Source organism: Acipenser ruthenus, chromosome 2 (assembly GCF_902713425.1).
Source record: "Acipenser ruthenus chromosome 2, fAciRut3.2 maternal haplotype, whole genome shotgun sequence".
NCBI classification, from domain to species: Eukaryota; Metazoa; Chordata; class Actinopteri; order Acipenseriformes; family Acipenseridae; genus Acipenser; species Acipenser ruthenus.
This window is the reverse complement of record NC_081190.1, coordinates 42,658,644-42,671,713: the sequence shown is the minus strand read 5'-3', so window position 1 is coordinate 42,671,713 and position 13,070 is coordinate 42,658,644. Positions and strand designations below refer to the sequence as shown.

Below are 13,070 nucleotides of genomic sequence, written 5' to 3'. Positions count from 1 at the left end.
TAACCGTAATATTATTATTATTTATTTCTTAGCAGACGCCCTTATCCAGGGCGACTTACAATTGTTACAAGATATCACATTATTTTTACATACAATTACATTATTTTGTACACATTATTTTTACGTACCATTACCCATTTATACAGTTGGGTTTTTACTGGAGCAATATAGGTAAAGTACCTTGCTCAAGGGTACAGCAGCAGTGTCCCCCACCTGGGATTGAACCCACGACCCTCCGGTCAAGAGTCCAGAGCCCTAACCACTACTCCACACTGTTGCCCACATATGGGAGTTGAAGCATATAGTTTGTGTATGTTATATTGGTATATTTACATGTTATGCGAAAACGGTTGGTAATGCCTCGGTTGTTTTGAAGGAGATTTTATGTGAAACTTGTTGTTAAATATTTTTATTGCATTTCAGTAAGCTATAACAAAAGTGATTTTAAATATACAAATTTGTATTTACTGTAATTTGACTGCTTCTCTTGTAGCAGTAGATGACATTACCTTTACATTTAATTGTTTTGCTCTGCCTCAGTGAAACGCTCCATTCCGACTAATGTAAATTTCAGTACTAGACTCTGGCAACAGCAGAGTTGCTGAAATATTAATTCAATAGAAATGAAAGGGCCTGGCTGGCTGATGGGATATCCTAGTCAGCTGTACCAGTCAATCGTAAATGATGATAAATGGCATTAGGAACCCTTTTAGCAAACTGTAATAACTACAACGAGGAAAGCAGTATGGATTTGCAGTATATCTGATACCCTCTAGTACCAAGTGGATTGCCAATACTGCTTGTTTAGCATTTTCTAAGGGCAATAGGAGTATTGATTTCTGACTTACAAGGAATGGCTCTATTTTCACCACTGGAACGTATTGCAAGCTGTTAAGAAGAAATTGACTTGAAGAGGCCTGACTGCTGCCCATCATGGAGCAAATAAAAGAAAACTGCTGGAGCATGGTGGAGCAGTGAGATGGAGGCCCTCAGCAATTTGTTGCTATTAATTTACCACGCTCGACAGCAAATCAATCGGCATCTACTTCATCTATTTGAAGAAAAGGTGTCCAGGGCAGATAAAAAGCCTTGCGTGATGCTGAGAATAGACTGGATTTGCCAAAAGCAGGCCAGAGCTAATGTGTAAATAAGTGAAATCAGGGCTGCCTGTTACAGAGGAAGCTTAGATTAATTAAGTAGTGAGACGTAATAAAATAAATGCTCTGGAGCTAAAGCAAGACGAAGAAGAAACGATTGATTGATCGCAGGGCATGCCTGGGTGTATTAACACATTCTACATTCCAAAAGCAATTGGACTCTTGCAGATTGATTAACAAACAATGAAATGGTGCTAATCACGTAATTTTAATGTTGTGATCACATAAGGTTGATTAGCATTTTTGTTTTACAATGCTGATGCAGTTCTGTTATATTAATGTAAAAAACAAAGTGGCAGTTATTAGGCCTGCTTTTTTTTGTTGCAAAAAACATATAAGATAATGAATATAACAGTGTGGGAAATGCTTGCTGTTTTGAAGATTTCCCCCCTTTTGCACACTGTGGACCGCCTGTTGCCACAAATGAGAATACTGTATCATATAAACGGGAGCAAAGCCAGACTAGAATGTAAACACACATGTTATGTATTGTTCCTAATCAGGATATTGTGTTGTAACATCTTTAAGAAAGAAAGAAAAAATAAGAAGAATCTGATCTGATTAGCTCTGGTGTTTACCCCCTTGCTGTGTGTTTTCTGGATTGGGGCTGTACTCATAATGCTTGGATGGGGCTCCCAAGTAGCGCATCTGGTAAAGGCACTCCGCCCGGAGTGCAGGATGTGCTCTGTAGCGTGGAGATTGCCAGTTCGTATCCAGGCTATGCCACTGTCGACCATTGATGGGAGTTCTCGGGGCGGCGCACGGTAGGGGTTAGGTCGGTCATGTAAACGCGTGATGCTAAATAATTTCAAATGTGATATTAACATATTTCATCTTAGACAGGGTGGCCTTATCGCCAAGTGCCATATTCTTTGACAAAACCCATCTACTTAGATGCATATATCATACTGTATGTGTGTGTTTGTGTACATTATATGTAGCAGAACGTGTGTAAGATTCATGTATACTGCATGAAAATGTATTTTAAAAAAGCAATCAAAATATTTCATAATATGAGACATGATTACACTTAAATCATAAATAATGAGGGCAAATGCAGTCAGGCCAAGCATTGTGCATAAATATTTTATTTTTTATGGTCACTGCCTTGGAAGTAGTCTTTGAATGGCTCTCCCTGCAAATTAATTTTCAAAACTAGTGTGTATTTGTCATTGAGTACATTGAGTTACAAAGGTGCTTACACTTAATCTGGATTTATAAAATCCAGTCAGTGCTTGTGATACACACACACACACACACACACTCATGCAAGTTCCAAACTGTTATTGCAAATAGCTTAGACCAACCAAGAAAACGTAATCGCTTTAGCAACAAACTTACAACACTGCATGCACAAATGCAGACAACCACCACATTCCAATGGTTTCACTTTGGGATTAGATTTGTTTTAGGGATTATGGTACAGTCCTCATGATAGCTAATCATGTATTATTCTGTTATTAGAAAGACTGTTTCTACCCCAGGGTCCTTTGAACTCAAAGGGTGGTAACCAAGTAGAGGACTAAAAAGGGTAAAGAATGAGGTAGTATTTATGAGTCCATACTGTATAGCTCTGGTAAACCACAAGCTTGATCATGACGTTTAGTGGCTTTAAGCATCAGCTACACAAATATAGCTTGTGCAAAAGTGTGGTTTAGATGTCTGTCATACAGACACTGAAGAAATGAGAAATACAGACTGCAGCTTTTTTTTCCTGCTTCTTTTGATCACTGTGTTTTTTAATCGAGGAGTATTTGTGTAAGAAATGTAGTTGCGAGAGGAGCTTGTTTACAGTGAGATTGTGTCTGTTGTAGTCACGAGGAAAGAATAATAATTGCAGGACTATTAATTTATTTTTTACTTCCGTTGCTTTCCTTTTCCTGACATGTTTGCTCTTACTGATGTCTGATTTTAGCATACATCTTGGTATGTCTTACCTAAGATTAGTGTGAACAGCCGTGACTGTTTTACATGATGCAACTCAGGAAATATCATGTATTCGACTCTTAAGCACATCCTGTTCACCTCAATTCAGGTGCCTATCAATTAAATTTGAGCTATATGCAATAAGTGGCTCCCCCCCCCATTTTGAACATTGTGCATACTTAATAGGAGACAAGGCTCTGTGCGTTCATCTAATGGGCTGGAGGTGCTTAAGTGCTATTTCAGGCTTCTGTTTTCAGCAACCCAAATTCCCTGTAGCTTGGTTGTTAAAGGCAACCAGAATATTTAACTTGCTACCTAAATGTTAACCTATTTAGGCCTCCTAGCTGCCTGCCTCGTGTGGGAGACATTTGAGCGCTTGATATAATGTAGATGTTAAAGGCGGAAGTATCATCAACATTTGCAGGAATTAATAAAGCCTCACATCTGCTATATATTTATTTATTGATTGATTGATTCTATTTTTAAAGCCTCAGGAGAAAAGTGTTTTTGTTAGTTTGTATTTCTTCACAAAGTTCATTGTTGAAATAGTTGTTATACCGGTAAGTACTGGATGGTCAAGCTATTTTTTGCATGTAAGTTTATATACAGTATTGATTTTATACTTCTTGATTTGCCAGGCTTACAACTTGCCGGTTGTAAATGGTTAAGTCATGTTTCTAGATTTTATATGTGTAGTAATTTAAAATAAATGCTGTATTCATGAGAACAGAAGATGCCATTGTTAACTAGTGTTCTGTCATTGAAGCCACTCTGAACAAATATCTATAACATGTATCTAAGAACAGCTCACTCTGGGATTTTAAAAGCTGTAAAACATGCTTTAGCTTCCTGAAAGTAATTGTATTGACCTTTTGAAATCTCACACCTTTTGCTGTGTTAACCGTTTTATGTTTTCTAAATGTAGGTACTGAGTGTGCTTTAGTATATGGATTAATTGGTAATAATTTGCATACATTTTGGGTTGTGTCGTATATGGTCCCTATATAGCTTTGATTCTGTTAGATAGGCTTCCTTGATTTAATCTTCAGTCTCCAATAGCTCATTATTTAAAGTAGACCAACTAAAGCTCCAGTGATATTGACATAGATTATGCTGATCAAATCAATGTAAATCTGTAAATCTTGCCTATTTGTTGTCGGCCACAAAGTACCATTTGAAAAGATGATCTTGCTTTAAATGGATAACTCCTGGTTATTTAATATATTATGCCTCTTTTCCACTGTACAACCGAGCCGAGCCGCACCGGAGCCGGAGCCATACCGAGCCCTCACGGTGCGGTTAAGGAGAGCCTGGGTTGTTTTTCCACTGCAGAGCTGAACCGTGCTACTGACGTCACACGCAACGAAAGAAAGTTGTTATTAATTAACTCAGTTTGCGCAAACAATTTGTGTTAAAAAATTAAGGCCAACGGTACAGCTGTATCTTGTATCGCTATATTTTGTAAGTATATTTTGTAATTTCTTTAATCCACAAATTTTACTGATTTATATCAACTTAATAAAGCTTAAGGATGACAAGTGTGGTGGAATTTTTGTGTTTTTAAAACATTACACATGTGTAACGTAAGCATGATAAATTCGCCGGGTTCTTGTGGAGAATGCGACATTGCTTCCAGCAAAATAGTTGCAGAATTTACTTCACCAGATCCATCTGTTGCAGGTCTGTGTCCAAAACATCATTGTAATATTTGTTGTTCTTCAGATTTGCACCACTTTTGTTATTTGTGGTCTTTCAGCTTTTTGTATTCCTGCTTCAGTTTCTTCACCTTTTCATAGCATTGTTTGAAGCTGCTGTTTATGCCTATTTGCTTCAAATCATCAAATTCAGGCATAAACTTTCTCATTTCTGACACACGACTCTGGATATTCCTGAACACTTCTATCTGCCCACAGAGAAACTAGAGCCTGCACTTCCTCAGTGTCCCAAGGCTGTACTTTTCTTTCATCACACTCGCTGCCCGCCATGTTTGTTTTTCTGGAGTGTTCTGTCTGACGCAACGTAATGACGAAAATCCTTAACCCCGCCCTTGGCCTGGCTTGGCTCCAAGCCAGATTCAGATGTCTTGTGAGGCCAGAGTTTCATGGTTTGGTTCTCGCTTGGCTCGACAAATAGCCAGTGGAGAACCACTTGTACCCGTATCGTACCGAGCCCTCACCAGTCAGATGTGCCAGTGGAGAAGGGGTATTAGGCTTTCTTTAATTGATAGCAGTGTGGAGTGGTGGTTGGGGTTCTGCACTCTTGACCGGAGGGTTGTGGGTTCAATCCCCGGTGGAGACGCTGCTGCTGTACCCTTGAGCAAGGACATTCATCCTGTTAAGGTATCGTTAAATTGTTCGCTTGTGAATTTCTTGACTGTCTTTCAATTCTTGTGTCAAATCTTTTGCAGTAATCCGAGGATTTTGCCAGACTGCTTGACCGATTTCTTCTTCCAGATTTTGCATTAGTCTGTCTTGGTCGTCCACACCTGGAGCTAGTTACAGTAGTTCCTGTTCGCCTGTGTTTGTCAATAATAGCCCCGTAACAGGGGAGGTCTATGCTGACTGTCTGGCGCATGTGCTGTACTGTCGGAAGAGGGCAGCAGCCTCGTAAGATCTGCCTGTCAGTCATGGCGATGACACTGAGAGGTGGGAAAGAGGGTGTGTTGGCTTTCCCTCTCTCTGAGAGGTGGGCCTTGGGGGAGTGCTCGGCCCATAAGTACTGCGCTTGGTTGCGCCCTCTGCAGGCCAAAATAAATCGGTGCGCCGGAGTGGCGTTTCAACTACAGTTCTGTCCCCTGTGTGTCCGTGAATTGCCCACCACCCGTCCACAAGTGTTGTTTTTCAGTCATGATAATTAAGTAATTTAGCAACAAATGGGTTTCATATGAAATATGTTGACTGTACAAATACTTTTGCCAAAATATGAAATTTGTTTTTTCAAGCTCTTTTTCATTTTTAATAAAAATACATGTTGTTTATTTACATGTAATTTATGTTGCTTGCAATATATACAGTAAGCTTGCTGCAGCAGCACCAACTGCAGTGAACTTAGTACTACTAACTTTGCGTGTGCGTTATTTCATCTACAGTTATTGCCACATTTCTTGGTTAGGCCTGGCATCTGATTTTTACTGCATGTTATTGCTCTGTGACTAGAACAGAATGACTAGAAATCTTTTAGCTAGGTGCAATTTTGTTCTCCACTAAAGCCTCTATATAAATATTTGTTGTATTGTTGCACAAAGAGGGGCGACAATACTAGTAGGATTTATGCTGCATCTGTCCTAGGAATTCTTAAATTTGGTCACTATGCTAAAACAAAAAATATATAATTGGATAATAGATCCCGACACTGTCACTTCTTACATTTACGCCTACTGCCAAAAACGTAATGGTGTTAAGAAAACATAATGAAGCTGTGGCAAATGAGGACGACAAGTTAGTGTCATTATTGCTGATGTTTCATCTTCAGCGATCTGGTTACTGTAAAGTCAGAAACGGAGCTCATTATATCTTGAGTTGCAGGATCAACAATAATTTCTATCTTTTGTGAAATTCGAAACGTATAGACAATTTTGTCATTACACAAAACAATGCACAATGTAACATGCAGTTCACAAACAAAACAATATGCTATTTTGGCATTGCTATTTGCAGTATGTGCAGGGCCTTATTAGGTAGTGCTTGTTAATGCACTCCTGATAAACTTGCTTGACACTTCACAAGGTAGTTAGGAGGATAGTAGTTTTAGTTTATTACTCTACTGCAATGTAATGTGTATTTTTAAATCTGTACTCCAAGCTATTTTCCACATTGATAAAACATATCCCATTTTCATATAGCGTTATTTATTTTTTTGGTCAGTGTAGAACAAAAACCCCACCATCTCTTAAAACTTGGGGGAGTAGGAGTGACATGGGGGATAAAACGCAGAATGGATTAAGAGTCAGTGAGACTGTAGCAACTTCATCGAAATACTATTGCTGCACTACTTTCTTGAAGGCACTGTTGAGGTTTACATGCAAACATTCTTTGTGTGCTTTATATTAACTGTACTCAGTAGATGTTGTTAAATTATTGATAGACTGGTAGATAGTAGTTAAACTGTACTTTTGACAGACCCTGCTGTCCTGCACGTGGAATATGTATGAGGTTGCAAAGATACAGATGCCTTGTAGTGAAATGATTTGTTTCTTAAAATGTGGGTCTTAATTTGTTCTATGGGATCTCGGCTTATCCTAACAAAGTTAGAATACTTTTACCAATCAATGTAGGTTCAGCCCTGACCATGTTTATTTTCCATATAGTGCATCTTTTTTTTTTTTTTCACTGGGTGTGCAACAAGCATTTGGTGTGGATTAAGGGGTCACAACTGAAGTCTAATTTTACAAAAGTCACTGTTCTATAAATGCAGTCCTCTGGAAGGGAAATCTTGAGAGTGTTAAATAAAATAGTCCGTGCTTTTAACTGTTACTATACTAAGCAGCTGTCACTTCTGGGAGTCTGGTTCAATGTCTGCTGGAAAAACACAAGGTATTTCCTTTGTCTAAATTTGCTGTGTAGTATTATTATTATTATTGTTATTATTATTATTATTATTATTATTATTATTATTATTATTATTATTATTATTATTATTATTATAAAACCTGCCTCTGCTTTTAATAATTGAGGAGCAGTACATTTTCTACATACACAGACCTAAAGAATGTTTCCACAAATTAACCATCCATGCATACCTCATTTAATTGTGATGTTTGGAAAAAAAACTCCTATATTCTGGAAGACATGACCACTAATGTTGTGCATCAAAATCTTCTTACGTTTTGTTTGCTTCATTTTTTTATTCAACCAGAGTTTTTTTGATTGCAAGATTACAAATCTCAACAATTAAATGAGGTATGCATAAATGATTAATTCACCATTACGAAGAGCTGTTTTATGATTTTGTGGAGATCATTCTTTAGTGTATAAAGTACCTTATATTGGTCAGCACCTCTTTTTATAAAAACCTTACTGCATGAATATTTTATATGGAGAAAATTCAGGACCAAGACTGTCTGTCAAATTAAGCGAAGGTGTCCAGTTAAGAGTTTTTATATAGCCATTTGACATAGTAGGAGAATATTTAACTGGGTAACAGGAAGAAGACTAATATATTCTTTGTAGTACTTGGGGCCAGAATAACGGTACGCACTCTTGATAGCGAGGAAATGTGTTCAGTTAAAAAGCCCTCATTTGTTGGAGTTATTTACTCCCTTGTACAGGAAATGAAATCACAAAAGACAGTATCTCCCCCCCCCCCCCCCCCCCCCCCAAAAAAAAAAGCTGAACAAAGGGCTTTAAAAACACTAAATTTAAGCTTGAACAAATGACCCTTTTTATTAGATCATCCATGCTGCTCAGACTTGTCACAGATGCAGCTGCTAACAATATCAGTTTTTAAGAAGCTTCTAAATAAGCTTTTACTGCTGCTGAAACATGAATTCGCCCAAACCAGTACCAAAAGGTCCAGTCTGTGTGACCCATGTAGTCTTTGCATTTGTCTCCGGGTATCAACTCTGGCAGTACTGCTGGGTCGGCCAACAGATGACAGATTAGAAATCCTTATTTGGACGACGTGAATTGTCCAAGATAAATTTCAGATGCCGTTAAAATTAAGTGGTCTGAATGAAATTCAAATGTGCTGTGTGGCATTTTTTGCTCTATCTCCACTGTTTTTCTACATTTTTTTTTTTTTTTTTTCCTCAAAAATATATCTTTTGAATCTGCACCTCACCCTTGAGCTGTCTGTCTGTTTCTCATCAGATCTCGGGTTGTGGTTCAGTGAGCAGAAGAAAAGATTTTAATAAGAGCCACACCAAGGGCTGTAATGCATCATTTTAGGCCCCTAATTACATTACAATGACAAATATCAATGGTGACAACAGCAATAACCTACATCCTTTAATGGCCGTGCAGAAAAAAAGAAGTTTGGGCTTGTTGCAATTAAATCTAGTCTGCATTTACAAAAAAAAGAGAGCTAAAGAAAAAAATACCATTAGAAATATGCTTCTGTGGTGGGGGAGGGTCGTCGTGTGGTTCACCTGGTAGAAGCACAGCCGCATGGTGTGCAGGGTGTCATGCACCGCAGGTTCACGTCCTGGCTGTGCGAAGTGGCCGGTCTTCTCTGGGGACTCTGAAGGGAGCGTCACATTGGCTCTGGTGCTCCCGTGGGTTAGGGAGGCAACCTTCATGTCCTGCTGTGTATAGGGGAATTGCTGCGGTGAGGGGAAAAAAATGATAGGACATTCCAAATTTGGGAGAAAATCAGGGGTAAAATAATTGGGCAAACTAAATTTATAAAAATAATGTAAAAGTATGCTTCTGTATTAGTCTCTGTAGACTTGTTCTACAGCACAAAGGGGAGCAAATGAGATATCCAAAGAAAGCAGCAATGGTGTTTCTGAGGAAACCTTGGATTCCAAAGTAAGGATTGTCTGGTTAATTTCATGAAATACCATAAAAGATACTTTTATCTCCTACTAATTCGTGTGATGCCTTCATAGCTCAACGATCTAATGTTCTTTTAAAATAAGTGAATAAATAAATAAATTCCTCCCTGAAGCCTAGTTCATTTTGTTTCACAGATTTATTTGTTAGAAATGTTGACTTGCCAAGTGTAAAAAAAGTATTTAATTTCACTGATTTATTACGTGTCAGCTAAATGTTGCCTCACAAGTTTAAGAAAAGATTTATAGACTGGTTTTAAATGTTACATTTTTGATATGCATTTTTACATTATATCTAGAAGTACAATTTTGAAAACTTGTAAATGTGTTTGTTACCATTTATGGATTTAGCTAAATCTGTCAGTTAAATCTAGGGAAAAAAATACACGATTTATATTAAATGGGGGGGGGGGGGGGGGGCAACAAAATGTACGCTAAGTAAGGAGGACAGCATATGAAAAGATGAAATCATTATTGCTCCAGTCTCCTTAACAATTAAAAAAAAAAAAAAAAAAAAAAAAATTGCAGACAAATAGTTATAGTTTTTAAATACCTGGATTATAATGTATCTGTAGTAATATATTTTTGTTTAAAGAATTCGTTTTTTTTTTTGTTTGTTTTTTTTTTTTTACAGGTATTTAAAAATGATGTTGCTTCCTAGATGAATTTTCTATCATGTTAGTTTAACAAAAAATATTTTGGGGAGAAATATGTAGTAGAATGTCTGTGCAGGTCACAGAGTGGCAAGATGTGTGTCTCAAACTCAAAAAATACTTTTTTTTTTACAATTTATTTATTTCCTACATTTCCTACAGTATTTAACACTGCTGCTTCATCAATATAAAAAAGCAAAAAAATAAATAAAAAAATAAAATAAACCATGCGCCATCTTTTAATGTTGCATACGGTGCAGTACAATTGCATTCAATTTCCAGCTGTCCAAATACATTCATTTTGGTTTGTTAATCAGAACCATAACCATACACATACTTTACAAGTGTACCACTGCGTTACACTGACATGTAAAACAAGTTACAGTATGTATTAAAGTCAATCCGAGTACTCCATTCAAACAAAATGTTTTCTACATCGGGCCATAAACACTTTCCTCCTATCAGATCGTTTTTCTTTGGCCATTTTAAGTTTGTCTGTTTTGTCTCCAGTCACATACTGTTTTTTCAGCACTGATGTATTTTGACAAATTCAACAACGTGCAATTTCAAACCTGTTATAGCATTTTTTTTCTTTCTTCCTACTGTCCTATTTTATCCAGTCTCAAAGTCACCTGCATTATTATAGCATTGCAGTTACAACGAACGGAAGACTTGAAAGGTTTCTTACTGGGCTTTCTAACCAATAGCTGTTGGGTACGGATACCAGGGACAGGTTCAGTGTGAATGTTGACAAATCAATGGCTTGGGAGGGTGGGAGGAAGGAAATTCACAGAGACTAACAGCTATTGTGTTAACACTAAGTGATGCAGTATAGCTGAGATGTTTGAGAGGAGGTCATTCAAGAGTCTGAAAGCTTGCATTTAACATTCAAAATGACTAAGGGTATTGAGAGTAAGAAATTAAAACTTTTAATTAGAACAGTGGTTTTGTGTTTCAACCTAGCAACATGACCTGAATGCCGTAGATCCTGAACAAATAAATCTGGTTGAGGACAGTTAAGTTTGTGTGAGCCATAATCGTGGCTGTAGTAATCCCATAGTGGCACTGGTACAGTAGTTTAATATTAGACACAAGTCGCACCAGTGTATTGGTCGCTCCCCCCTTTTAAGGGCCCCGCAAAAATGCCTAGAAAATTGACTTATTCAATGTTTTTTACGGTGTGTGTAATTATATATATATATATATATATATATATATATATATATATATATATATATACACACACATACATACATACATACATACATACATACATACATACATACATACATATAGTGCCGTGAAAGTATTTGCCCCCTGTCTGATTTTCTGCATTTTTGCACGTTTTACACATTGTATTTGGTCAGATTTTTTTGTGGGTTGTAGTAGTATATAGAGGGAGTCTGAAAGAAAAAAAGACACCAAAGTTTGGTGCTTCTTTCATTTTTTTGGTGTGCAAGGTAATCAAACATGCAATCTTCAGGTGTGAAAAAGGTATTGCCCTTGTTAACTCAACCCAATTAAAGGGATAATTAGGGTTAGCTGTTTGAGTACTTTGGTTAACAACCAGGCCTGATTTGGGCCAGCCCTGTCCAATATAAATCTGACTAACTTTGGCCCTTACCATTAGAGTGAAGTTGTCAGCACACAGGTTCTAGAGGCACATCATGCCACAAACAAAAGAAATTCCTGAAGACCTCCGGAAAAAAGTTGTTGATGCCTGTCAGTCTGGAAAGGGTTACAAGCCATTTCTAAGGCTCTGGGGCTCCACCGAACCATAGTCAGAGCCATATTGTCCAAATGGAGAAAGTTTGGGACAGTAGTGAATCTTCCCAGGAGTGGCGATCCTGACAAAATCTCTCCAAGAGCAAGGCGTAAAATCATCTAGGAAGTCATAAAAAACCCTAGAACAACATCCAGGGATCTGTAGGCCTCTCTCGCCTCGGCTAAGATCAGTGTTCATGACTCCACCATCAGAAAGAGACTGGGCAAAAATGGGATTCATGGCAGAGTCGCAAGGCGGAAACCATTGCTCACCAAGAACATGAATGCTCGTCTCAAGTTTGCCAAAAAGCACCTGGATGATCCTCAAGAGTTCTGGAACTATGTTCTATGGACAGATGAGTCAAAAGTGGAGCTTTTTGGCCGACGTGGGCCCCGTTATGTCTGGCGAAAACCAAACGCTGCATTCCACAGTAAGAATACCAACGGTCAAGCATGGTGGTGGTAGTGTCATGGTTTGGGGATGCTTTGCTGCATCAGGACCTGGACGCCTTGCCATCATTGAGGAACCATGAATTCTGCTCTGTATCAGAGAATTCTACAGGAGAATGTCAGGCCATCTGTCCGTGAGCTGAAGCTGAAGTGCAGCTGGGTCATGCAGCAAGACAATGATCCGAAACACACAAGCAAGTCTACATCAGAATGGTTGAAGAACAAGAAATTTAAAGTTTTGGAATGGCCTAGTCAAAGTCCAGACCTAAACCCCATTGAGATGTTGTGGCAGGACCTGAAACAAGCAGTTCATGCTCGAAAACCCACAGATGTCACTGAGTTGAAGCAGTTCCTCATGGAGGAGTGGGCCAAAATTCCTCCACGGCGCTGTGAGAGACTTATCAAGAACTACAGGAAGCGTTTGGTTGCAGTTATTGCTGCTAAAGGTGGCGTAACCAGTTATTGAGTCTAGGGGGGCGATTTACTTTTTCACACGGGGGCATTGGGTGTTGCATAACTTTCTTTAATAAATAAATGAAATATGTATCAAATTTTTGTGTTATTTGTTCACTCAGGGTCCCTTTTATCTAATATAAGGTTTTGGTTGAAGATCTGATAACATTCAGTGTC

General features: G+C 38.1%; 1 protein-coding gene across 2 annotated transcripts in view; it reads left to right on the top strand.

Annotated features, from left to right (window-relative positions):
* The window catches only part of LOC117409426 (transducin-like enhancer protein 4), a 107,017-nt gene that overhangs the window by 4,979 nt on the left and 88,968 nt on the right, over positions 1-13,070 (top strand). The gene's annotated exons all lie outside the window — the stretch shown is intronic.